This window comes from Lactuca virosa, chromosome 4 (assembly GCF_052849685.1).
Source record: "Lactuca virosa cultivar CGN04683 chromosome 4, Lactuca_virosa_CGN04683_v6, whole genome shotgun sequence".
NCBI lineage: Eukaryota > Viridiplantae > Streptophyta > Magnoliopsida > Asterales > Asteraceae > Lactuca > Lactuca virosa.
The window spans coordinates 114,291,058-114,317,199 of record NC_136429.1 but is presented as its reverse complement, the minus strand read 5'-3'; positions in this window follow the sequence as shown (position 1 = coordinate 114,317,199).

Below are 26,142 nucleotides of genomic sequence, written 5' to 3'. Positions count from 1 at the left end.
CATGTAACTGAACATCCCAGCTTCACCATCCATGCGTGTAGAGCACTTTCCAACCATCATATGACATGTCAACAGCGCCCGGTCCCACATTCTCACCTGCATGGGCAAAGGATTCACACGCATTCTCTAGCTGCTTGACAACATGCTTTATCTGGGCCCACCTCCATAGAACACTTGTCTCCTAGAAGCTCACGTTAAAAGAGAATGCTGTCGGTTGTCAGCTTTTAAAAGGTCAAATCTAACCTTCTCTCTTATGCACACTTCCATACGCATCATACCTGCCACACGTTTCAAATGCCTTCAAGCCTTCTTGTCCTATCTGTTTCACTCTTCCGAGACCAAACAGCCGTTCCGGACTCAAAAGTAATTCCGGACTCTCTATATGACCTCACCTATTCCGGACCTTATCTTCCAAAAATCCATTTCGTACCTTTTTCCTTACCCATTTAGGAGCCCATCCCTACATTTCGGACCTTTTTTTTTTACTTAGGAACCCACCCATTTCCGGAATCATATAAAAAAAAAATTCGAACTCAAAGTTTCCGGATTCACCCTTCCATTCCGGACTCAAAATTTCTGGAAAAATATATATATATATATATATATATATGGACCTTAACTTTTTTTTTCATTCCTGACCTATTTTTTTCACTCCTGAATCTCTATTCCTAACCATTTCCACTCCTAAACCTTTTTTACTCCTAACCTTTTCCACTCCTTACCTTTTTAGCTTAACCCATTTTCCTAAGTGAATCCATTTTCATTATGGATCCACCCCCTAACTCATTTCTTTTCAAGTTTTTTTATAACCAATTTATTTTTTTAAACCAATTAATTTTATTTAACATCCATTATTTTTTTTAAAAACTTATTATTTTTTATGCCAGTTATTTTTATTTTATACCAATTATTTTTATTAAAACCAATTTTTTTAACACCAATTTTAGCCCTACGGTTCAAGGCTTCATTCTTCTTGCTGATTATGAGTGAAGACACAGTTGGTTCAGAGATTATTATTTTTGTGTCTCACTTCTACCGAGCTACTCGCATTTTTACTCCGTTCAGACTATTTATATATATGGTTTTGGACCATTATTTGGGAGTTCGGGTTTGCATTTCGGTTATCGGCATTACTTTGGTTCAACATTATGATTTTTCAGCAGCGGGTTTATCATACATATTCTACAGTGTTTGTTCAATTCGGCGATACATCACCATGTTTACCCATGACCAAAAAATAATATCCTCGTTTTTACGGGTAGATGCTCACATCAAGGGGGAGCGTGCGATGCTCCATCATATCCGACATATTCTCTTGCCCGGTTTCATGATTATTTTTGATCTTTATTGCATGGTCGATCAAAAATAAGGGAGAATGATTAGCATCCATTCTGGTTTATTATTGGAGTTTTGAGTTAGAGACATTTGAAGGCGAATATTCATTTAGTAGTGTGATGTGGCACTGATTTTTAGTCTTCACAGATCGAATTTTTGGCATTACTTGATGTTCTTCGGATTATGATTATTTATCTTCAGACTCTACACTTTGGGATGTCTGTGACAACCCGAAATTTTTTTGTTTTGAAAGCTCAGTCAGTCAACTCAACTGAGTGTCAGACTCATTGGTAATGAGTTCTAGCCTGGCTAAAGGTCATTCTAAGGAGTTTTAAGCCTAGTACACTTAAGGAATGAGTGTTAGAATGAACCTGCTAGAGACACTGTACAACAAATCAAGCCTTAACCTCTTCATTAAGAGTTCACGGCCACAACACTTGAGTTTACAGCCGTAAACTCAAGGTGGGCCGTAAACTCCCCCTTTAGGACTCGTTTCCTTCACTTTTCATTCATTATCTCATTTCCAACTCAAGAACACTCCATTTCTCTGTCAACTATCATCCCGATTTTCATCCTAGATCTTCAAAAGTTGTAAGTGTTCTTCCTTGATTAGTTGATACATCTCTTAATCTAGCTTCATCTAATGATTTCATCCATGAAATCATTCCATTTGCTAGATCTTCAAGTTTCACCAAGAACACCAAGAACACACACTAGTGTTCTTGGCCAAAATCAACCATTTCAAGCCTCTATATCGTAAGTACTCTTCCCTACACTTGATATCTAGTTAGGACTCATGCTTAGAGCCTTGAAAACATCAAGAACACAAGAACAAAAGGAGTTTACGGCCAAGCCATCTCCCATGGCCGTAAACCCCTTTAAGGGTGCCATTTTGGCCATAAACCCTCCTAGATGCAAAGCTTGTGAACTAGAACCCTTCCTTGATGGAAATAGGACCTTCAACTACTCTCAAATGCAAAATGACCATGAGTTTACGGCTGTAAACTCCTTTGGGCCGTAAACTCATCAAAAGCCTTCATTGAATTGGTCTTTCTCATCCTTGTGTAGAGCAAAAGTCCCTAAAGCTTCCCTAGCCTTCAAACAAACACTTATGCATGTTTGACCATGAGTATACGGCCGTAAACTCCCTTTGTCCGTAAACCCATGGTAGTAAACTCATATTAGTACCATTCTTTGATGAATCACATGTGATTCCAACACTTGGTCAAAGTGTTTCCTAGTCCCAGAAGGTGTTTCCTTTCATATAGTTGCTTATAAACACTATATTCATGCCAATATATGTCATTATATGTCATTTAGGACTTGTTGTGTCTCGGGACTTCATTCGTGGAACTTCTCATCCTTACACGCGTATTCGTTGAATCACCCACATCAGGTGAGTTCATACCCCGTAATGAATCTTTTAAACTATTTTTAAATGCTTTTAAGGGGGGGAATACAAGTTGAACACAATGATAATTGTGTAATTGTTTATTATAAACATCTTTCAAAAGATTGCTTATGTCTTTTATAAGTGATCAAAACATTTCAAAAACTCTTTTAAAGTTATGTTACTTATATAGTTTAATCAAACTCCGTTTTCAAAGTACAAGCATAACTTAGTAGTAAAATGAGTCTTTTCAATAACATTTCAAGTAAAACGTTAGTAAACTATAATAGGTATAGTTTAGGAAGATACTATTCATTACTTCTAGTACAATGAAGCATACAAAGAGTCATTTCATACATGAGTCAAACATACTATGATGAGAAACAAACAGAACAAACATATTAAGTTGCCATAGCATGGAACTACTACAGGATCTAATTATACCAATGAATCACTAACTCATTGTTCTAAACAAAAGGTGATAGTTATATTGGGTATACATGATCATATAACTTTAATGTGAATTACACGGCCTAGCAACTGGTTTGCTAAAAAGTAGCGTTTGGTTCCCTTAATCTCTAGACAAGGAGAGCATATAGTATGGGTACTAGCCTTCACATTATGACTCGTATAAAATAAACATGTTTTAAGGTCATCAGTACATCCGTATGTCATTTTAAGTGACAACTGTGTACTTACATTTCCCATTACTTTCATAAAGTGACAGTACCACTTGAAAGTCAAATGCAAACTATTTTCGAGTTAAGATAGTTATAAACTAGGGAAAACTTACATTTTTACAAACGACAATCAGAACAGTCAAGTCTATTACATTCAGTAGAAAGGGACCATAATGCTAACCTTATGATTCCTTAATGTATACACCGAAGATAATAGGATGTGTGCTCTCCGCTTCACTTCCTGTTCCTTGTTTGGTTGTGGGCTTGGAACGGATTCCCTCAATCTATTATCTATTCGATTTTAGATATATATATGTTTAGTATACATTAAGTCATCATAAGGGTACCAGGTATGGGTCAAGTCATAGGACACAAAGTCAATGCACAGTTTTCTAGTACAAAACATACTTTCCAAATCAGAACTTTTGGTAAACAAAACTAGAAACTTCCCAGTAAAGGGTTTAATCCATTTTTTTAAACCAGTATAAACTTAAAGGACTTTAGGTGATTAACTCTATAATACCTTAGTTTATACATCATGGTTATATATCATTAATACCCAACAGGTAATTGGATGTATGCTTTCCGCCTTACTTCCTGTTCCTTGTTTGGTTGTGGGCTTAGGGCAGATTCACCCAATTAACTATCTATTCGATATTAGATTATATATTGTGACAACCCGAAATTTCTATTCTGCACAACCATTCACTTCAATAGAAGTCAGAATTGTTTCTGCTAACTTTCAAGCTTTTTGGAACCAGTTAGAGTGTTTTAAAGTTAGTACTTCAAGAGATAACAGGAAAGAGGATACCCTAGGGTTTATTGTGCGACAATAAAGTCCCAAAACTCCAAGAGTTTGGAGTTTATGGCCTAAACAAGGTGATTAAGGCCGTAAACCCTAAGAGGTATAAATATGACACTTAGTCATTTTTACCACTTTTTCACACTTTCAAGAACTAGAACTCAAATCCTCTCAAGTAGCATCCGATTTTCCTTCTTGATCTTCAACTTAGTAAGTGTTTCTAACCCTAATAAGTTGATATCTTACTTAATCTAGTGATCTTACATGATTCCATCCGTGAAATCATTCCATATGTGTAGATCTTCAAGTTTCACCAAGAACACCAAGACCACACACTAGTGTTCTTGGACTTTTAACACCCTTTCAAGCTTCTACATACTAAGTACTCTTACCTTGGCTTGTTATAAGGCTTGTTACACTTCTAAAGCATCTAGGAAACACAAAGAAACACAAGATCAAAGGTGTTTACGGTCCAAGATGTGCTTGGACCGTAAACCCTAATGAAGGGGCCAAAGTGTGCCCTAGTCCCTTACCAAGCCTTAGATACTAGTCTAGATACCATCCTTGATGTGCTTAGGATTTAAAACATCAAAAAGACCATAAACCATTTGGGTTTACGGCCGTAAACCCAAGGAGAAATGGTCCAAGGACCGTAAACACCTTTAAGGGGTGAAATGGTGCCCTAATCACTTCATAAGGCTTAAACATGAAGTAGGAATGATTCTTATGACCTTTAAAGCTTCAAAACACAAAATGGTAAAAGTACCATGAGTTTACGGCCGTAAACTCATGGGTTTACGACCATAAACTCAATGAGAGTTGGTCCCAAAACCGTAAACTCCAAAAGAGTTTACCCTTGGACCCCAAACTCAATAGCCAAGTCCTACAACCCTTAGATGCAATCCTTAGTACTTATAACACTTAAATCAAGTGTTTTACATGTCTTAGGATGTATTAACTTGGTTAATTAGTTGTTTTATGACTAATTGAATACATATATGTGTTATTATATGTTAACTACGATCCTTGTGTGTGTTCAAGTCTTCACTTAACACCTAGCATCATATACTATCCGTTCATCCAAACCACTCACTACAGGTGAGTTCATACCCCTTAATCAATCTTTAAATGATTTTAAATGCTTTTATGAGGGGGATACAAGTTGATCTTTTATAGTTATTATATCAATCACATGTGATTAATAACTACAGTACTATTTCATTTTCCCATTGCATTCACTTTGTGATCTTCACACAATAAACAGTAATGTAGAAACTATATTTTTGGTAAATAATAGTCAGATTGGGAAAATACATACTCTTACAAGAGACACACACATACAGATACTAGATGCCTTGGTAGAAGGCTACTTTTAGTAGGAAACATAGGGTTTTCTAGGAGATTCAAACCTTTTTACAAATTCACACATCACTTACTTACAAATACTTTCATACAAATACAGACACTAATATACTTATGATCTCACCATATTTAAAGCTGATACTCTCTTTCAAAATAACTTGTATCCTCAGGTCGCCAGTAGACAGGTACCGATGCCAGGTTTTGAGAAGATGGAGCTCGTTCAAGACTCATCTTTTATTTTGATTCATATTTTGGTGTCTATTTAACTTGACATAACACACTTGTATTAAAATTATATTATTAATGCAATGGATGATGTTGTTGCTTGTTTACTACTTTTCATTGTTGTGATACTATACATGACGTCCTCCACCCCCGAACGATTCCGCCGTTCCGGTTTTGGGGTGTGACAGATTGGTATCAGAGCACTGTTTATAGTGAATCGAGTGTATCAACCCATAAAAGATATACGAACTATAAACACAGCGGGATTAAAATACTCTGATAAAGAGTTTATACTTTTAAATAATAAAATATTTAACTAAGTATACATACCTGCATTCATACTAAAATCAGTGTCGCTAGGACAGAACAAAAGTATTACGATTGTTGGGGCAGCACAAGTAGACTTAGAGACATATGGTCAACCCTGGGAAGATATAGCCTGATCAACTATATTATCCGAGGAGTGATTAGCATGTGCCTAAGTGTGGTTGTGAGGTTGCAACAAGTCTAAAAACTTACCAACACTACTACAACGAGAACAGTAAAACAGAACATAAACTTAAAATACTATAGGGGTATTTTGTGTTACTATAAACTACTTATGTGCTAGATTCTTATATCCCTTTTCTCGCGTAGATAACATGGCTGGATTCCATCCCCACGACAAATTGTACTTCCCTAACCAAGGTAATGGAGGAGGATTTGAAGCCGAGCCAGAAAATGATCACCCAATCCCTGTGGATGGTCACCAGGCTGAAGGCTTTGTAGATGGTTCTAACTCCAAGCCTGAAGTTGAGAACCTACCCCCGATGGCTCCTGTCCCAAATCCTAACCCTCGTCCGGCTTTTCGAGGCCCGACACCTCCATGGGTAGAAAGCTTGGAAACATGGAGCCAAGGGCAGGATCAGCCCATGCCATTCAATGGAGACCGAAGCTTTTATGACCTAAGCGAAGGGGGCTCAGCAGACAGAGTCTTTCCAATCCTGGTCCGCAGAGTGGCCAGAAATGAAATTCAAGGCAGGACAGCTCTCCATCGAATCACGGAAGTTGACGCCAATGCGAGAATGCATACAATCCGTACCATTCGTCTGGAAGATGCTCGGGAGAGATCTAGAGTAGATCATGAGACCCTGCAGCAAGAGCTAGCTGAAACTCGAGCCGAAGTCATAGAGCTCCGAGTACGCCAAAGGGTGTACGAAAGGTACCTACTTCATATGGAGCGTCAGCTGGCTGAACTGAGGGTTCACCCAAGGGATAACCATCACCAGTAGGAGATATTCTACCTTTCTCTCCTTGGTTGAAATAATAGTCTTCCTATCTATGCTCTAAGTACCACTTTTCTAAGTAACTAACTCTGTACTGTAAGTACTTTCTAGTTAGGCCAGTATGCCGTCAAAACTTTTGCTACTTCGGATACGATGTAAAACCTACTCCAAGGTCTTTTTTCCCAAACGTATTACATCTTAAATATCAATGATATTGACAGTCGGCTAAATTCTGTGCCAATCCTTGTTCAAATACTTTCTTTTGCTATCGTCAGAATCCTATCTAAACACCCACTGCGTCAAATTTTGAGCTGGTGAATTAGCTCAAGGATTACTTCCAATTCTTGTCAAAGGTTGGATTCGGTTATTCACCAACCAATGATAGTCTAGTTCAAAATAGAAAATGTCTAGTAAACATTCTACGAACCTACTTCAACTCTTTTCCAGTACTGCATCATAGGGATGTAGGTCAAACCTTCTAGAACAGTTTAACAAAACAAAAACTTTACAATTACATGATTGAGTAGAATACATCTAGGGCCGACCATAATCACTCACAAACTCCTTTTCTTGTCAAATAGCAGAATCATGTCGTTACCTAGAGGTAATCCGCTGAACGACACAACCCCGATCCTTCACATAGACGCTGCCACCTTCCAAGCAGCGGTATCAGCTGCCGTGACAGCTGTCCTTGCACACCTCAACACTAGTAACGGAAGCAAGGTTGAAAAAGGTGTTGACAGTTCAAATTGTTGTAACCACCCGGGAAGTCAACAAATGATAACTGTTGCGAACACCCAAAGCTACAACTCAGAGTTTAAGAAACGAAAACGTCAAGCTCAAACGGAACGCAAGCGATTTCAAAGGCTTGCCATGCAACGGCAACCAGTGGCGACCCCTGCCACCTCAGCACCGGTTAAGCGATATGAGGGAACACTCCCGAAGTGTAACAAGTGTAACTATCATCATAATGGAGCTTGTCGGGTATTGCAATGCCTCAATTGCAACAAAACGGGGCACATTGCTCGTTTCTGTAGAACCACCTATACCACCGGAGCCAGCCAAGTTTGCTATAATTGTGGTGAGGCAGGACACTATCATAGGAATTGTCCAAAAGGGAAGATCAACGAAAGCAACCGTGTCCACATAACTCCGACCCGACACTTTACTTCCACCACTGATGCTGGTGCTAGCCAGATATGTGACCTATACGGTGAGATAGGACACCTCGAGAAGGATTGTCCAATAACAGAGAACTCTGGCACAAACGGGAAGATACTAAGGATCACTGCCGCAGGAGAGACTACTCCGGACCCACGTTGAAATATTAGGGCGTTTAGTTTTAGTAGACTTATAAACTGTTAAAAACTAGTGCAACTCGAGTCTTATCTTTTGCGAGATCCCGTCAGGCAAGGGACTCTCGTGCTGCGTGTACTTGCTTTGTAGTATACCTTGTTCGCAGCAGTAGTCTTATAGGTAAATCTAAAGTACCGAAACTCTGTAAAAGTTGCACCATTATGTTTTTGTAACACCTTTATGATCTAGCCTAACGCCTTTTATTCCGAGTAGTCCGACATTATCGTTTAACTTGAGTAAATCCGACCCTCACAATACCAGTTTCATGCGTAAATTCTTTTCTCCGAAATCGCCTTTCTAGCAAAGCCGTCATTCCAGAACTCCGAGGTACTCATGCAGAGAGTACCTTATGTTTCGTATCCTTCCCGAAGACACCTCAGCGAACCTCCCCGGAGTACCACTCGTACAGTACGTCAAGTTCAGCCCGAAGACCCATACGGTTGATCTATCGCTGGAGAAGGTATACGCAAGGGTGGTATATAATCAAGATTCTACAGGCTTAGCATTAATGATTCCGCTTTAACCTCTTTTCCTTGTTTGGATGTGAGCTTAAAGAAGAATCATTTATTCGACTGCCTTTTCAGTCTTAATTATATACGACTCGTATACACGAAGCTGTGATGGATGAACCCAATATGACTTCTGATATGAACTTTAGGACGGAGACTGCCCAAGACTATGAGTGATCGTACTGCCATACGGATAAACTTAGAATCCAATCAAATGCCTTCTCGCCGATCGAGAAAATAGATTCAGTTAGAGCAGAACTTCTCCCGCATCGCGAAACCTCTTACAACACTGACCCAGAAGGGCGTGGCCTTTGACTGGGAAGAGAAGCAGGAGAGAGCGTTCCAAACGCTCAAGCGAGCCTTGTGCACCGCACCAATACTGTCCCTCCCCGAAGGGATAGAAGACTTCGTTGTCTATTGCGATGCGTCAAATCAAGGGATCGGATGTGTTCTGATGCAGCGAGGTAAGGTCATCGCCTATACCTCGAGACAGCTGAAGACACACGAGGTCAACTACACCACACACGATCTTGAGCGAGGAGCAGTTGGGTTTGCTCTAAAGATCTGAGACACTACATGTATGGTACAAAAAACACTATCTTTACAGACCACAAAAGCCTACAACATATATTCGACCAGAAAGAGCTCAACATGAGACAACGACGGTGGGTCGAGCTACTCAGTGACTACAAATGCAAAATTCGTTATCATCCGGGTAAAGCCAACGTAGTAGCTGATGCCCTAAGTCGGAAAGAATATTCTGGTCGTAGAGTCAAATCTTTGACTATGACTATCCATTCACACTTGTCCACACAAATTAAGGAGGCTCGGCTCGACGCTTTGAAACCTAAAAATGTGGCGGGTGAATCCCTAAGAGGGATGGATAAGAACTTGGAGGTTAAGGGTGGCGGAGCCTTATATCTCATGGATCGGATCTGGACACCGAAACACGGTGGTTTCAGAGACTTGGTCATGAACGAGGCGCACAACACTCATTATTCCGTCCACCCAGGTTCAGATAAGATGTATCTGGATCTTAAAAAGCTATACTGGTGGCCTAACATGAAAGCAGAGATTGCTACCTTCGTGAGTAAATGTCTTACTTGCGCCAAGGTTAAAGTCGAATACCAGAAACCCTCCGGCCTACTACAACAGCCGGAGATACCAGAATGGAAGTGGGAGCGGACCACTATGGACTTCATAACCAAGTTGCCCAAGACAACGGGTGGACTTGATACCATATGGGTCATCGTCGATAGATTGACCAAGTCCGCACACTTCCTGCCTATCAAAGAAACAGACAAGATGGAGAAGCTTACAAGAACCTACATTAGGGAGATTGTACGACTGCATGGTGTTCCCATATCCATTATCTCGGACAGAGATAGTAGGTTCACTTCGAGGTTCTGGCAGTCGCTACAAAGTTCCCTAGGAAGTAGGCTGGACATGAGTACAACCTACCATCCACAGACCGACGGAAAAAGTGAGAGGACTATCCAAACCTTGGAAGATATGTTGCGAGCCTGTGTGATCGACTTTGGGAAAGCATGGGATACTCATTTACCCCTTGTCGAATTTTCCTACAACAACAGTTATCACACGAGCATAAAGGCTGCTCCATTCGAGGCCCTCTATGGCCGAAAGTGTAGATCCCCTCTGTGCTGGGCTGAGGTGGGTGATACCCAGTTAGCTAAAGGACGAATTCCTGAAAGCACTCTCACGGGTCCGGAAATCATTCGAGAAACGATAGAGAAGATCGTTCAGATTCGTGAACGATTGAAAGCCTCTAGAGACCGATAGAAAAGCTACGCTGATAAACGAAGGAAACCATTGGAATTCCAGGTGAGCGACCATGTTCTATTGAAGGTCTCACCCTGGAAGGGCTTAAAACGCTTTGGAAAGCGTGGAAAGCTAAATCCAAGATACTAAGGGCCTATAGAGATTCTCGCTAGAATCGGCCCTGTAGCTTACAAACTTAACTTACCACGCGAACTCAGTAACGTACATTCTACTTTCCACGTCTCGAATTTGAAAAAGTGTCTGTCCGACGAGACTCTTGTAATCCCACTCGACGAGATCGAGATCAACGAGAGCGTCAACTTCGTGGAAGAACCTGTAGAGATCATGTACCGAGAGGTCAAGCAAACGAAACAAAGCCGTATCCCGATAGTGAAGGTTCGCTAGGACGCCAAGCGAGGACCTGACCTCACTTGGGAGCGAGACGATCAGATGAAACTGAAATATCATCGTCTTTTCACTTAGTTATTTGTAACTACTTATTTGCTTGAATTCTAATTTCGGGACGAAATTCCTTCTAACGGGGGGATGATGTGACAACCCGAAATTTCTATTCTGCACAACCATTCACTTCAATAGAAGTCAGAATTGTTTCTGCTAACTTTCAAGCTTTTTGGAACCAGTTAGAGTGTTTTAAAGTTAGTACTTCAAGAGATAACAGGAAAGAGGATACCCTAGGGTTTATTGTGCGACAATAAAGTCCCAAAACTCCAAGAGTTTGGAGTTTATGGCCTAAACAAGGTGATTACGGCCATAAACCCTAAGAGGTATAAATATGACACTTAGTCATTTTTACCACTTTTTCACACTTTCAAGAACTAGAACTCAAATCCTCTCAAGTAGCATCCGATTTTCCTTCTTGATCTTCAACTTAGTAAGTGTTTCTAACCCTAATAAGTTGATATCTTACTTAATCTAGTGATCTTACATGATTCCATCCGTGAAATCATTCCATATGTGTAGATCTTCAAGTTTCACCAAGAACACCAAGACCACACACTAGTGTTCTTGGACTTTTAACACCCTTTCAAGCTTCTACATACTAAGTACTCTTACCTTGGCTTGTTATAAGGCTTGTTACACTTCTAAAGCATCTAGGAAACACAAAGAAACACAAGATCAAAGGTGTTTACGGTCCAAGATGTGCTTGGACCGTAAACCCTAATGAAGGGGCCAAAGTGTGCCCTAGTCCCTTACCAAGCCTTGGATACTAGTCTAGATACCATCCTTGATGTGCTTAGGACTTAAAACATCAAAAAGACCATAAACCATTTGGGTTTACGGCCGTAAACCCAAGGAGAAATGGTCCAAGGACCGTAAACACCTTTAAGGGGTGAAATGGTGCCCTAATCACTTCCTAAGGCTTAAACATGAAGTAGGAATGATTCTTATGACCTTTAAAGCTTCAAAACACAAAATGGTAAAAGTACCATGAGTTTACGGCCGTAAACTCATGGGTTTACGACCATAAACTCAATGAGAGTTGGTCCCAAAACCGTAAACTCCAAAAGAGTTTACCCTTGGACCCCAAACTCAATAGCCAAGTCCTACAACCCTTAGATGCAATCCTTAGTACTTATAACACTTAAATCAAGTGTTTTACATGTCTTAGGATGTCTTAACTTGGTTAATTAGTTGTTTTATGACTAATTGGATACATATATGTGTTATTATATGTTAACTAGGATCCTTGTGTGTGTTCAAGTCTTCACTTGACACCTAGCATCCTATATTATCTGTTCATCCAAACCACTCACTACAGTTGAGTTCATACCCCTTGGTATGAACTCAAATGTCATTTCTTCCGACGTCTTACATCATCGCGTTCTATAGTCGGTAGCAGGATACAGGCCGATCACATGGTACTTTAAATACAAATTGGTTTAAGGTAGTTAGTACCGCAGTAGTTACTTAATACAATACTACAGTAGTATTTCATTTTCCCATTGCATTCACTTTGTGATCTTCACACAATAAACAGTAATGTAGAAACTATATTTTTGGTTAATGATAGTCAAATTTGGGAAAATACATACTCTTACAAGAGACACACACAGATACTAGATGCCTTGGTAGAAGGCTACTTTTAGTAGGAAACATAGGGTTTTCTAGGAGATTCAAACCTTTTTACAAATTCACACATCACTTACTTACAAATACTTTCATACAAATACAGACACTAATATACTTATGATCTCACCAGCTTTAAAGCTGATACTCTCTTTCAAAATAACTTGTATCCTCAGGTCGCCAGTAGACAGGTACCGATGCCAGATTTTGAGAAGATGGAGGTCGTTCAAGGCTCATCTTTTATTTTGATTCATATTTTGGTGTCTATTTAACTTGACAGAACACACTTGTATTAAAATTATATTATTAATGCAATGGATGATGTTGTTGCTTGTTTACTACTTTACATTGTTGTGATACTGTACATGACGTCCTCCACCCCCGAACGATTCCGCCGTTCCGGTTTGGGGTGTGACATATATAGCCAGTATAAACTAAGTGATTATAGAAGTAATCACTGTTGTCACCATTTTATTATAAGAAATAAGGGTTTTCTTAAAGAATCTTTTCATTAAATATAAAGGAACTATTACAGTTAACTCCGAGAGTACCAAGTGAATACGCCAGGGTTATATACAATGATGATCAAACAACCAATGGACTGTGTGCCTTCCGCCTCATTCCCTGTTCCTTGTTTGGTTGTGGGCTTAAGGCAGATACACACAACCCATTGTTTGTTTAATATGGGTTTTATATAACTAGTATCCATTTAATACTCATAGAAATGACTGTAGAGTCATTTTTACTTATCTTTCATCAAAGCAGGAAATATAGGATTTTCTGTAGGAACAGGCAAACTTTTCTAAACAGAACTTACTACAACTTACTACATTTTTCAACAACTTTCTACAACGTACTTACATCACTAAAATCTTATGAACTCACCAGCTTAATTGCTGATCAACTCTTTCAAATAACTTGTATTCTCTGGAGACTAATAGACAGGTACTCGTGCTGGGAATTCAGAAGATGGAGCATAATAGCTTCAAGTCTTGTTTTGTTAATTGCTTATGTATTCTATGTTTTGTGAACACACACATTGTAAACACTTTCTTTCTAACGAAAGGGTTGTTCATTACTTGCTTACTATAATGCATATCTTGTGATACTAAACATGACGTCCTCCACCCCCGAACGTTTCCGTCGTTCCGGTTTTGGGGTGTGACAGATTGGTATCAGAGCATTGTTTATAGTGAACTAAGTATATCAACCGATAAAAGATATACAACTATAAATACAATGGGGCTTAAGTGCTCTGGATAATGCTATATTTTAAGAGTATAACGATAAGTTATAAAAATATACCTACTTGCTTATACATGTACATACTAGACCAAGTATCACAAGAAGAACAGAACTAAAGTATTTAAAGGTTGAACACTGTCGTCAAACCTGAACAGTCATGTAATCATAGTTAGGATCAATATAGCCTGATCAACTATATTAATTCGAGATGTGACCGACATGTGTTTGGGAGTGACGTGGTGTTGCAACAGTCTTAAAACTTACCTAAACACCAGTCAAGAGAATACTAGATCAAGTACATCAGAGTTAGTATACTATAGGAGTATTCTATGATACCATAACGCGATAACAAGTTTAAAACATACCAAGTACATTACATTAAAGTACTATAGGAGTATTTTAGACCATGTAAACAACTTATGTGATAACTTAAAAGACCCTTACGGATAGGTCTATAATCTTGCAATGTATACTCCCAAGGTTATATATAATAGAGATTTTATAGACTTAGAATTTGTGATCTACGCTTCACTACTTGTTCCTTGTTTGGTTGTGGTTTTGGAGTAGGATCACTTATTCAAAGGTCTATTTAATCTTGAATTATATACAACTTGTATACATTGTACAATTATAGAAGGACTCTGTAAGGATCACCCCATAAAGTTACCCTAAATCTCATAGATTCTTTAGACACTTCCATTCTCGCACGACAAACCCAGATAGATGTAACCACTTCCTCATAAGCAGTCAAGAGAAGTTTTCAAGGAGGGATTAGTTGAAGTAACCAGAACGTCTAACGAGTCACCCTAATAAATAATAATCTTGGTTAACTAAAAGAGTTAGTGGAAACACTGCTCACATTACGTGTTAGGATTATTTTCTTACATGCAGCTGGTAATAGTTATTCAGGTAACAGATATTCATTCGAGGATAGCCATTTCTAATTCATAAAGTTTATTTGGTATAGACTTCTTTATGAATTGTTTCCAGAACCCTGTGGAAGTCAGGATCAGATACACTCAGAACTAGGATAACCTTGTCTTTCAGCTTTCGGCTTATCTCCACTGCTATAGACTTATTCCCATCTCATCTTTGTACTCTTTTAGCAAAGATGCCTCCTCGCAGATCAAACAGACGCACTACTCCGATTACTCCAACACCTCCTCCACAAATCGATACGGAAGCTCTAAATGCTGCAGTAGCTGCGGCTGTGGCAACAGCCATGGCTCAATATCATCCTACCAGTTCTAGCGGAGGTGGAACACCCGTTCATCCTACTCAAAGTGAGGTCCATGTGCGCTCGAGAGAGTGCTCCTACAAAGACTTCACCAAGTGCAAACCTCTTTCTTTTAATGGAAAAGGTGGAGTCATCGCTCTGATGCGATGGTTCGAGAGAACAGATTCGGTCTTCGAAATCTGTTCGTGCCCAGAAGGGAGCAAAATGAAGTTTGCTGCCTGCACCTTCTCTGACAAGGCTCTAACATGGTGGAACAACCATGTTAAGTCACTGACCCTATCGGTGGCTAACTCAATAGGTTGGGAAAACCTAAAAGAGTTAATGTTGGAAGAATACTGCCTGAGGGGCGAAGTACAACAGCTGGAACAAGAACTATGGGAGCTCAAGATGGTCAGCTCAGACATAGTGACCTATACTGACAGGTTTTGTCACCTGGCAACACTATGCCCCGAAATGGTTACCCCGGAGAGCAAGAAGATAGAACGATACATTTGGGGTCTGACTACTCCGACCCAAGGAGATGTGTTGTCTAACCCAGCAACATTTGGTAGCGCCAAACGCCTGGCCCAGCGACCCATTGACCATGGAGTCCGCTATGGTATAGAAGTCCCTGTTCCCGAGCCATCGAGGGAAGAGGACTATAAACGGAAGTCGGGGAACAAGAGGAAGAAGAAGCGAACAACACAAGACACCCCGCAAGAGCAACAAGCGAGTACTATGTACGTCGCTACAACACCTGTTGCTACAGCACCTGCCAGTCGATATGCTGGAACCCTCCCGAAGTGTGGAAATTACAACTATCACCATACCGGAGTATGCCGGGAAATGCAGTGTCTGAACTGCCACAGAAAGGGACACACAGTTCGTTTCTGCAGGGCACCAGCTCAACCAATCTCCCAAGTCCCCGGAGCTGAAGAAAACCAAGCCTGTTATGGCTGTGGTGAGACTGGACACTATCAGAGGGACTGCCCGATAACAAAGAATTCAGGAGCGGATGGACGAATTCTGATGATCACCGCAGGGGAATCTACCCCGAAGTCGTCGACGAGCAGCGGTACGTTTTCGAAATAGTAATTACTTTGAAAATTAATTTATATTCATATAAGATTAAAACTTAGGGAAAACACTTAAAAAGTAATTATAATAACTCACATATTGAAATAGATCACAGTATCCAAGAGAAGTAAAAGATTCGTTTATAGAAGCTATGATGGCTTAGCATATACATCAGGGATGTGCATAACTAAGATATTGCAGACTTAGAGTGAGTGACTCCGCCTTAATTCCTGTTCCTTGTTTGGTTGTGGATTTGAGGCAGAGTTACTCAGTCGACTGTCTTATTCATCTTAACTATTCATAACTTGTATATAACAGGCGATTGTAGTGGTACCGAGGAGGATCATGATATAAAGTATCATCACCAGTTATCAAAGCACTTTCATTTGTATGTAAGCGCACATAGCGGTACGATACGTAGGAGTGTTAACATCAAAGGGAAAACAGAAAGACCTGGATCATTTACAAAGAGTACATTGTCGAACACACTAGGAGTACATTATCGAACATACTAGGGATACATCATCGTATAACAGACGTTTCTTTCAAATTGGCCAAAAATTTGTTCAGTAAAGAGTCCGTTACTATCATTCATCATGAATTGGAGTGGTCCTCACCATACTAAGTTCATATGTTTCTATCGCCTCATTCGTCAAGTTCTCGAAACCTTCGTCATTCGTATCGACAGTCTGACCTAAACCTCGGTTTTATCATTCGAATTCTAAACCCGGAAGTACTCGTACGAAGAGTACTTTGTCCTCCGAAGCCTTATCGTCGGATGTCCGCAGACCGTCACGAAATACCACTCGTCCAGCAAACCAAGTTCAAGCACAGAGGCTAAGGACGAATACAGCCCACCTATTACTATTCAGCGTATACGCGAGGGTGGTATATGATTATGATTACACAGATTTAGTATGTGTGTTTCTGCCCTATCTCATGTTCCTTGTTTGGTTGTGAACCTGGGGCAGAGTCGCACGTCCGACCGTCTTACTAATCCTAATTATATACGACTTGTATACACGAGGTAATGATAGATGGACCAAGTACGAATCCTATCATGAACACCAGGGCAAAGTTGCCAGGTCTACGAGTAGGTATTCTGCCAATCAAAGGAGCGCAACCCCAGTAGTACTACTAAGAAAGCTAATTTCGGGACGAAATTCCATCTAACGGGGGGATGATGTGACAACCCGAAAAAAATTTGTTTTGAAAGCTCAGTTAGTCAACTCAACTGAGTGTCAGACTCATTGGTAATGAGTTCTAGCCTGGCTAAATGTCATTCTAAGGAGTTTTAAGCCTAGTACACTTAAGGAATGAGTGTTAGAATGAACCTGCTAGAGACACTGTACAACAAATCAAGCCTTAACCTCTTCATTAAGAGTTCACGGCCACAACACTTGAGTTTACGGCCGTAAACTCAAGGTGGGCCGTAAACTCCCCCTTAAGGACTCATTTCCTTTACTTTTCATTCATTATCTCATTTCTAACTCAAGAACACTCCATTTCTCTCTCAATTATCATCCCGATTTTCATCCTAGATCTTCAAAAGTTGTAAGTGTTCTTCCTTGATTAGTTGATACATCTCTTAATCTAGCTTCATCTAATGATTCCATCCATGAAATCATTCCATTTGCTAGATCTTCAAGTTTCACCAAGAACACCAAGAACACACACTAGTGTTCTTGGCCAAAATCAACCATTTCAAGCCTCTATATCGTAGGTACTCTTCCCTACACTTGATATCTAGTTAGGACTCATGCTTAGAGCCTTGAAAACATCAAGAACACAAGAACAAAAGGAGTTTACGGCCAAGCCATCTCCCATGGCCGTAAACCCCTTTAAGGGTGCCATTTTGGCCATAAACCCTCCTAGATGCAAAGCTTGTGAACTAGAACCCTTCCTTGATGGAAATAGGACCTTAAACTACTCTCAAATGCAAATTGACCATGAGTTTACGGCTGTAAACTCCTTTGGGCCGTAAACTCATCAAAAGCCTTCATTGATTTGGTCTTTCTCATCCTTGTGTAGAGCAAAAGTCCCTAAAGCTTCCCTAGCCTTCAAACAAACACTTATGCATGTTTGACCATGAGTATACGGCCGCAAACTCCCTTTGGCCGTAAACCCATGGTAGTAAACTCATATTAGTACCATTCTTTGATGAATCACATGTGATTCCAACACTTGGTCAAAGTGTTTCCTAGTCCCGGAAGGTGTTTCCTTTCATATAGTTGCTTATAAACACTATATTCATGCCAATATATGTCATTATATGTCATTTAGGACTTGTTGTGTCTCCGGACTTCATTCGTGGAACTTCTCATCCTTACACGCGTATTCGTTGAATCACCCACATCAGGTGAGTTCATACCCCGTAATGAATCTTTTAAACTGTTTTTAAATGCTTTTAAGGGGGGGAATACAAGTTGAACACAATGATAATTGTGTAATTGTTTGTTATAAACATCTTTCAAAAGATTGCTTATGTCTTTTATAAGTGATCAAAACATTTCAAAAACTCTTTTAAAGTTATGTTACTTATATAGTTTAATCAAACTCCGTTTTCAAAGTACAAGCATAACTTAGTATTAAAATGAGTCTTTTCAATAACATTTCAAGTAAAACGTTAGTAAACTATAATAGGTATAGTTTAGGAAGATACTATTCATTACTTCTAGTACAATGAAGCATACAAAGAGTCATTTCATACATGAGTCAAACATACTATGATGAGAAACAAACAGAACAAACATATTAAGTTGCTATAGCATGGAACTACTATGGGATCTAATTATACCAATGAATCACTAACTCATTGTTCTAAACAAAAGGTGATAGTTATATTGGGTATACATGATCATATAACTTTAATGTGAATTACACGGCGTAGCAACTGGTTTGCTAAAAAGTCGCGTTTGGTTCCCTTAATCTCTAGACAAGGAGAGCGTATAGTATGGGTACTAGCCTTCACATTATGACCCGTATAAAATAAACATGTTTTAAGGTCATCAGTACATCCGTATGTCATTTTAAATGACAACTGTGTACTTACATTTCCCATTACTTTCATAAAGTGACAGTACCACTTGAAAGTCAAATGCAAACTATTTTCGAGTTAAGATAGTTATAAACTAGGGAAAACTTACATTTTTACAAACGACAATCAGAACAGTCAAGTCTAGTAAATTCAGTAGAAAGGGACCATAATGCTAACCTTATGATTCCTTAATGTATACACCAAAGGATATATATATATATATATATATATATATATATATATATATATATATATATATATATATATATATATATATATATATATATATATATATATAATAGGATCCGGAAGATAATAGGATGTGTGCTCTCCGCTTCAGTTCCTGTTCCTTCTTTGGTTGTGGGCTTGGAACGGATTCACTCAATCTATTATCTATTTGATTTTAGATATATATATATATATATATATATATATATATATATATATATATATATATATATATATATATATCTTTAGTATACATTAAGTCATCATAAGGGTACCAGGTATGGGTCAAGTCATAGGACACAAAGTCAATGCATAGTTTTCTAGTACAAAACATACTTTCCAAATCAGAACTTTTGGTAAACAAAACTAGAAACCTCCCAGTAAAGGGTTTAATCCATTTTATTAAACCAGTATAAACTTAAAGGACTTTAGGTGATTAACTCTATAATACCTTAGTTTATACATCATGGTTATATATCATTAATACCCAACAGGTAGTTGGATGTGTGCTTTCCGCCTTACTTCATGTTCCTTGTTTGGTTGTGAGCTTAGGGCAGATTCACCCAATTAACTATCTATTCGATATTAGATTATATATAGCCAGTATAAACTAAGTGATTATAGAAGTGATCACTGTTGTCACCATTTTATTATAAGAAATAAGGGTTTTCTTAAAGAATCTTTTCATTAAATATAAAGGAACTATTACAGTTAACTCCGAGAGTACCAAGTGAATACGCCAGGGTTATATACAACGATGATCAAACAACCAATGGACTGTGTGCCTTCCGCCTCATTCCATGTTCCTTGTTTGGTTGTGGGCTTAAGGCAGATACACACAACCCATTGTTTGTTTACTCTGGGTTTTATATAACTAGTATCCATTTAATACTCATAGAAATGACTGTAGAGTCATTTTTACTTATCTTTCATCAAAGCAGGAAATATAGGATTTTCTGGAGGAACAAGCAAACTTTTCTAAATAGAACTTACTACAACTTACTACATTTTTCAACAACTTTCTACAACGTACTTACATCACTAAAATCTTATGAACTCACCAGCTTAATTGTTGATCAACTCTTTCAAATAACTTGTATTCTCAGGAGACTAATAGACAGGTACTCGTGCTGGGAATTCAGAAGATGGAGCATAATAGCTTCAAGTCTTGTTTTGTTAATTGCTTATGTATTCTATGTTTTGTGAACAGACACATTGTAAACACTTTCTTTCTAACGAAAGGGTTGTTCATTACTTGCTTACTATAATGCATATCTTGTGATACTAAACATGACGTCCTCCACCCCCGAACGTTTCCGTCGTTCCGGTTTTGGGGTGTGACAGATTGGTATCAGAGCATTGTTTATAGTGAACTAAGTATATCAACCGATAAAAGATATACAACTATAAATACAATGGGGCTTAAGTGCTCTGGATAATCCTATATTTTAAGAGTATAACGATAAGTTATAAAAATATACCTACTTGCTTATACATGTACATACTAGACCAAGTATCACAAGAAGAACAGAACTAAAGTATTTAAAGGTTGAACATTGTCGTCAAACCTGAACAGTTATGTAATCATAGCTAGGATCAATATAGCCTGATCAACTATATTAATTCGAGATGTGACCGACATGTGTTTGGGAGTGACGTGGTGTTGCAACAGTCTTAAAACTTACCTAAACACCAGTCAAGAGAATACTAGATCAAGTACATTAGAGTTAGAATACTATAGGAGTAATCTATGATACCATAACGCGATAACAAGTTTAAAACATACCAAGTACATTACATTAAAGTACTATAGGAGTATTTTAGACCATGTAAACAACTTATGTGATAACTTAAAAGACCCTTACGGATAGGTCTATAATCTTGCAATGTATACTCCCAAGGTTATATATAATAGAGATTTTATAGACTTAGAATTTGTGATCAACGCTTCACTACTTGTTCCTTGTTTGGTTGTGGTTTTGGAGTAGGATCACTTATTCGAAGGTCTATTTAATCTTGAATTATATACAACTTGTATACATTGTACAATTATAGAAGGACTCTGTAAGGATCACCCCATAAAGTTACCCTAAATCTCATAGATTCTTTAGACACTTCCATTCTCGCACGACAAACCCAGATAGATGTAACCACTTCCTCATAAGCAGTCAAGAGAAGTTTTCAAGGAGGGATTAGTTGAAGTAACGAGAACGTCTAATGAGTCACCCTAATAAATAATAATCTTGGTTAACTAAATGAGTTAGTGGAAACACTGCTCACATTACGTGTTAGGATTATTTTCTTACATGCAGCTGGTAACAGTTATTCAGGTAACAGATATTCATTCGAGGAGAGCCATTTCTAATTCATAAAGTTTATTTGGTATAGACTTCTTTATGAATTGTTTCCAGAACCATGTGGAAGTCAAGATCAGATACACTCAGAACTAGGATAACCTTGTCTTTCAGCTTTCGGCTTATCTCCACTGCTATAGACTTATTCCCATCTCATCTTTGTACTCTTTTAGCAAAGATGCCTCCTCGCAGATCAAACAGACGTACTACTCTGATAACTCCAACACCTCCTCCACAAATCGATACGGCAGCTCTAAATGCTGCAGTAGCTGCGGTTGTGGCAACAACCATGGCTCAATATCATCCTACCAGTTCCAGCAGAGGTGGAAAACCCGTTCATCCTACTCAAAGTGAGGTCCTTGTACGCTCGAGAGAGTGCTCCTACAAAGACTTCACCAACTGCAAACCTCTTTATTTTAATGGAAAAGGTGGAGTCATCGCTCTGATGCAATGGTTCGAGAGAACAGATTCGGTCTTTGAAATCTGTTCGTGCCCAGAAGGGAGCAAAGTGAAGTTTGCTGCCTGCACCTTCTCTGACAAGGCCCTAACATGGTGGAACACCCATGTTAAGTCACTGACCATATCAGTGGCTAACTCAATAGGTTGGGAAAACCTAAAAGAGTTAATGTTGGAAGAATACTGCCTGAGGGGCGAAGTACAACAGCTGGAACAAGAACTATGGGAGCTCAAGACGGTCAGCTCAGACAAAGTGGCCTACACTGACAGGTTTTGTCACCTGGCAGCACTATGCCCCGGGGTGGTTACCCCGGAGAGCAAGAAGATAGAACGATACATTTGGGGTCTGACTACTCCGACCCAAGGAGATGTGTTTGTTGGATTAATGTCTAAGTTCATAACTATATTTGGTATGTACTTGACCCGACCCGGCATGGTCCATTTGGGTTGCACTTCACCGGCACAATTTATATGGATAGTCTTTTGAGAATAGTATATTTATGATTTATATTAATATATTATAAGTTCTAATATATTAATATGGAATCATATTATTTAATTAGTATTGATCAAGAATTAATTTAGAATTAATTAAGTGATCAAAAAGAAATAATTAAATATGGACTCTTATATATATATGGAATGGGCCAAGTTCATTTAGGTTGGGCTAAGCTTTCATGGATGGTCCATGGAGCTTTTAACCCATGGATCCTATGTAAATGAAAGGTCATGGGTATTAGGGTTTACATGGATGTAACCCTAATCCTCCATAATATATAAAGGGGTCCTTGGCTCACAAAATTGGCACAAGTGTGTGAAAATAAGAGTGGGCCGATTTTAGTGTGCATACATATTCTCTCAAATTCTTCCAAGGTGTTTTGGTGATTTGTGATTCCATTTGAGGCTTCCACACTATTGGGGCTAAGCTCTTAAAGCTTGAAGACATCAAGCTACATCAAAAGGTATGTCATCTAACTAGAACTTTGTAGTATAGGTGCTTCATAATATGCTAGTTAGGATGAAACCTTGGAATAGTTAATATTTGCATGTATAATAGAGAAAACATAGATCCAAGGTTTATAGGGTTGCATGTACACCATAGGAGTGTTAGAATGCTCAAACCCCAACAGTGGTATCAGAGCCATGGGTTGTTTTCTGTTATATTGATGCAAATGTTTTATTTTCAAGTTGGAAAAAAAAGGAAAAAAAACATGACGTTTGTCAAATTTTAAGATAATTACTTGTTTTGTGAAAAACGAATTATTTGTAAAATTTGAATCATTTGTTATATGAGTTGAATTAGGTCAAATTTAGTAAAAGATAAAATGATATGATTATTTTATTAGTTTTAAAAGTTTGATCGAAATGTTTTAAGGAGTTACAAATTTTGTCATAAAATTTTGGAGCTCAAAAGTTTTTTTTAAAGTTGTGATATGAAGGGTTTTTGAAACTTCCATAAGTTATGGATATGAAAGTTTTTTTTTTAAAAACAAAAATTTGATTCAAAGTTTTTATGGAGTTACAAAATTTGGTATTAATGTTTTAAAGAATTCCATAACTTGTTCTTAAGTTATGGAACATGGAAAGTTTCATCATAAAACACCATTAATTCCATAAGTTATGGAATCCAAAGGTTTTCAAGAATTACAAAACTTGCCCTCAAGTTTTGGAATTTGAGAAAAGTTTTTTATGAAAAAAAAGAATTGAATTCTAAAACTCTTGGGTTCATAACTTAAACAATTAATTAAATGGTTTTAATTTTGAGTTTAATAATTAGAATTATGATGTTTTGTTGAATAGTTCAAATTAACTCTTATGGACTTTATTAATAGTTAATTAAAGCGTTTAATTAAAAGAGTATTATTAATCCATAAATATATGGTTTGAGTTTAATTAAATTAAAAGTCTAGTTTAATTAATAGATTAAACCACTAAGTATTTTAAATGTCTAAAATACACCCTTATACTATTATAATATTAAAAGTTTAATATATTATATGTATAAAAGCAAGTCGTCTTACCATTAGTAGGCCTCATTCACGAAACCGGTCTATAAGGGGGGTATAAGGTTACTGCCTATAAAATGGCAGTTTAATGGGTGTCCACTCTCACTCACCGCTTCCTTGACCGGTGGAGGGTCGTTAGCCGAACAGGTAGGACAAGGACTATAATTCTCCCTTCATTTTAAGTATAATGATAAATACTAAGTAACTAAACACTTATAAATTCCCAATCTTAGTTACTTAGGAAAATGTGAATAAGGTGCTAATCCATGAAATTACACTTTGCACTTTGTTTAAGCTGTTAGTGGAGCGTGTGTGGTTAACCGGCACACTAACCTAGACTTAACAAGGTAGGCAAAGGGTAACTTAATGTTTATCATAGTGTCGTTGGAGCGTGTGTGGTTAACCGGCACATCGATTGAGGGGTAAATATTAAGGGTACCAAGTATATTTGCATGGTTACTTCACACCTTGTTTTGTGATCCTCGGCATCCCAGTCACAAAACCTGAAGGGCACACACGAGATTGAAACATGCCATTGAAAAGTTCAATGAATCTCAAAAGAATCTAGGAGTTTCAAAACCAATTAAAACCTAATAATACATTTCGTTTATCTTGGTGGAAATTGGTGAATCGTCATTCATCTACCTTCAAATATTTTATAGCTTGGATTACGGCATCCCTCTTCCAAGTTATAAAATAGTTTGTTGGGTCCTAGCCTTAATATATCATATTGGGTGTTATATTAAGGACTTAAATCAATTTTACGTGAATTTCTCCCATTGTTGATGTCTGGTTTAGACAACAATGATCTTCCCAAACCAAGCTTTCCTAATGAATATGACTTCCCGAGTTTGGCTCATGGACGTCATACTTCTCTTCCTCCACCTCCTCCAATTATTCTCCCTAACCCACAAGTTCAAGGTCACTCAAGACCTAATGGCAAGCAAGGTCTATGTGTGATCACATCTTAGAGATGAAGTCACATATTGACAAGTCGGGAGAGTTAGGTGTCAAAGTCTTGAGAAAGTTGGATGTCCAATCACTTTCTAAGTCACATAGTGAGTTCCTTTGGGACCACTATGAAACAGACTATGACATGAACCTTAATGATCATATCTATTTGCTTGGTGCTGCTGAATCAGCAATGATTTGGAACGATAGTAAAGCAAATTTGATTAGAAGATCAACTTCCAAAAAAAATTTATGGACAGTGACAATGGTGAAACTGGAAATCCAGAAAAAGCATTCTCTTCCCAATGGAAAGGGATTGGCCATAGTCAACCCGGTTGACCAAATGGTAAAGAGAAAGGCTAAGTCTGAGATAGTACCATTACCAAAGGGTCCATTTGTTAAAATTGCCAAAGGAAGGGGCACTGTTTACGAAGCTGCCAAATTTACCTAAGGATGTTAAAGTCCATTGTCTAACTCTGTTAAGCTCCTATTTGGAGATTCTTATTACATAATGTGACTGAGTCACATGGTGATGTTATAAGAATCAAAGAAAAGAGAGAAAGCTTAAAGGAAGTATATGCTGCTTCTGATCGCGAAGATGGACTTCGATCGCATCAGAATTTTGAAGCTGTTACTTAGGAGTTATGACACATTGCTTAGGAATATATAACAACAAGGTTTTCATATGGATTGTAAGGATAAGTTTTTCCGCAAAGTTTTTAAAATAAAAGGAAATTTTTGATTTTATTTATTTGAAGTATCCTTACAATGGCATTTGTGG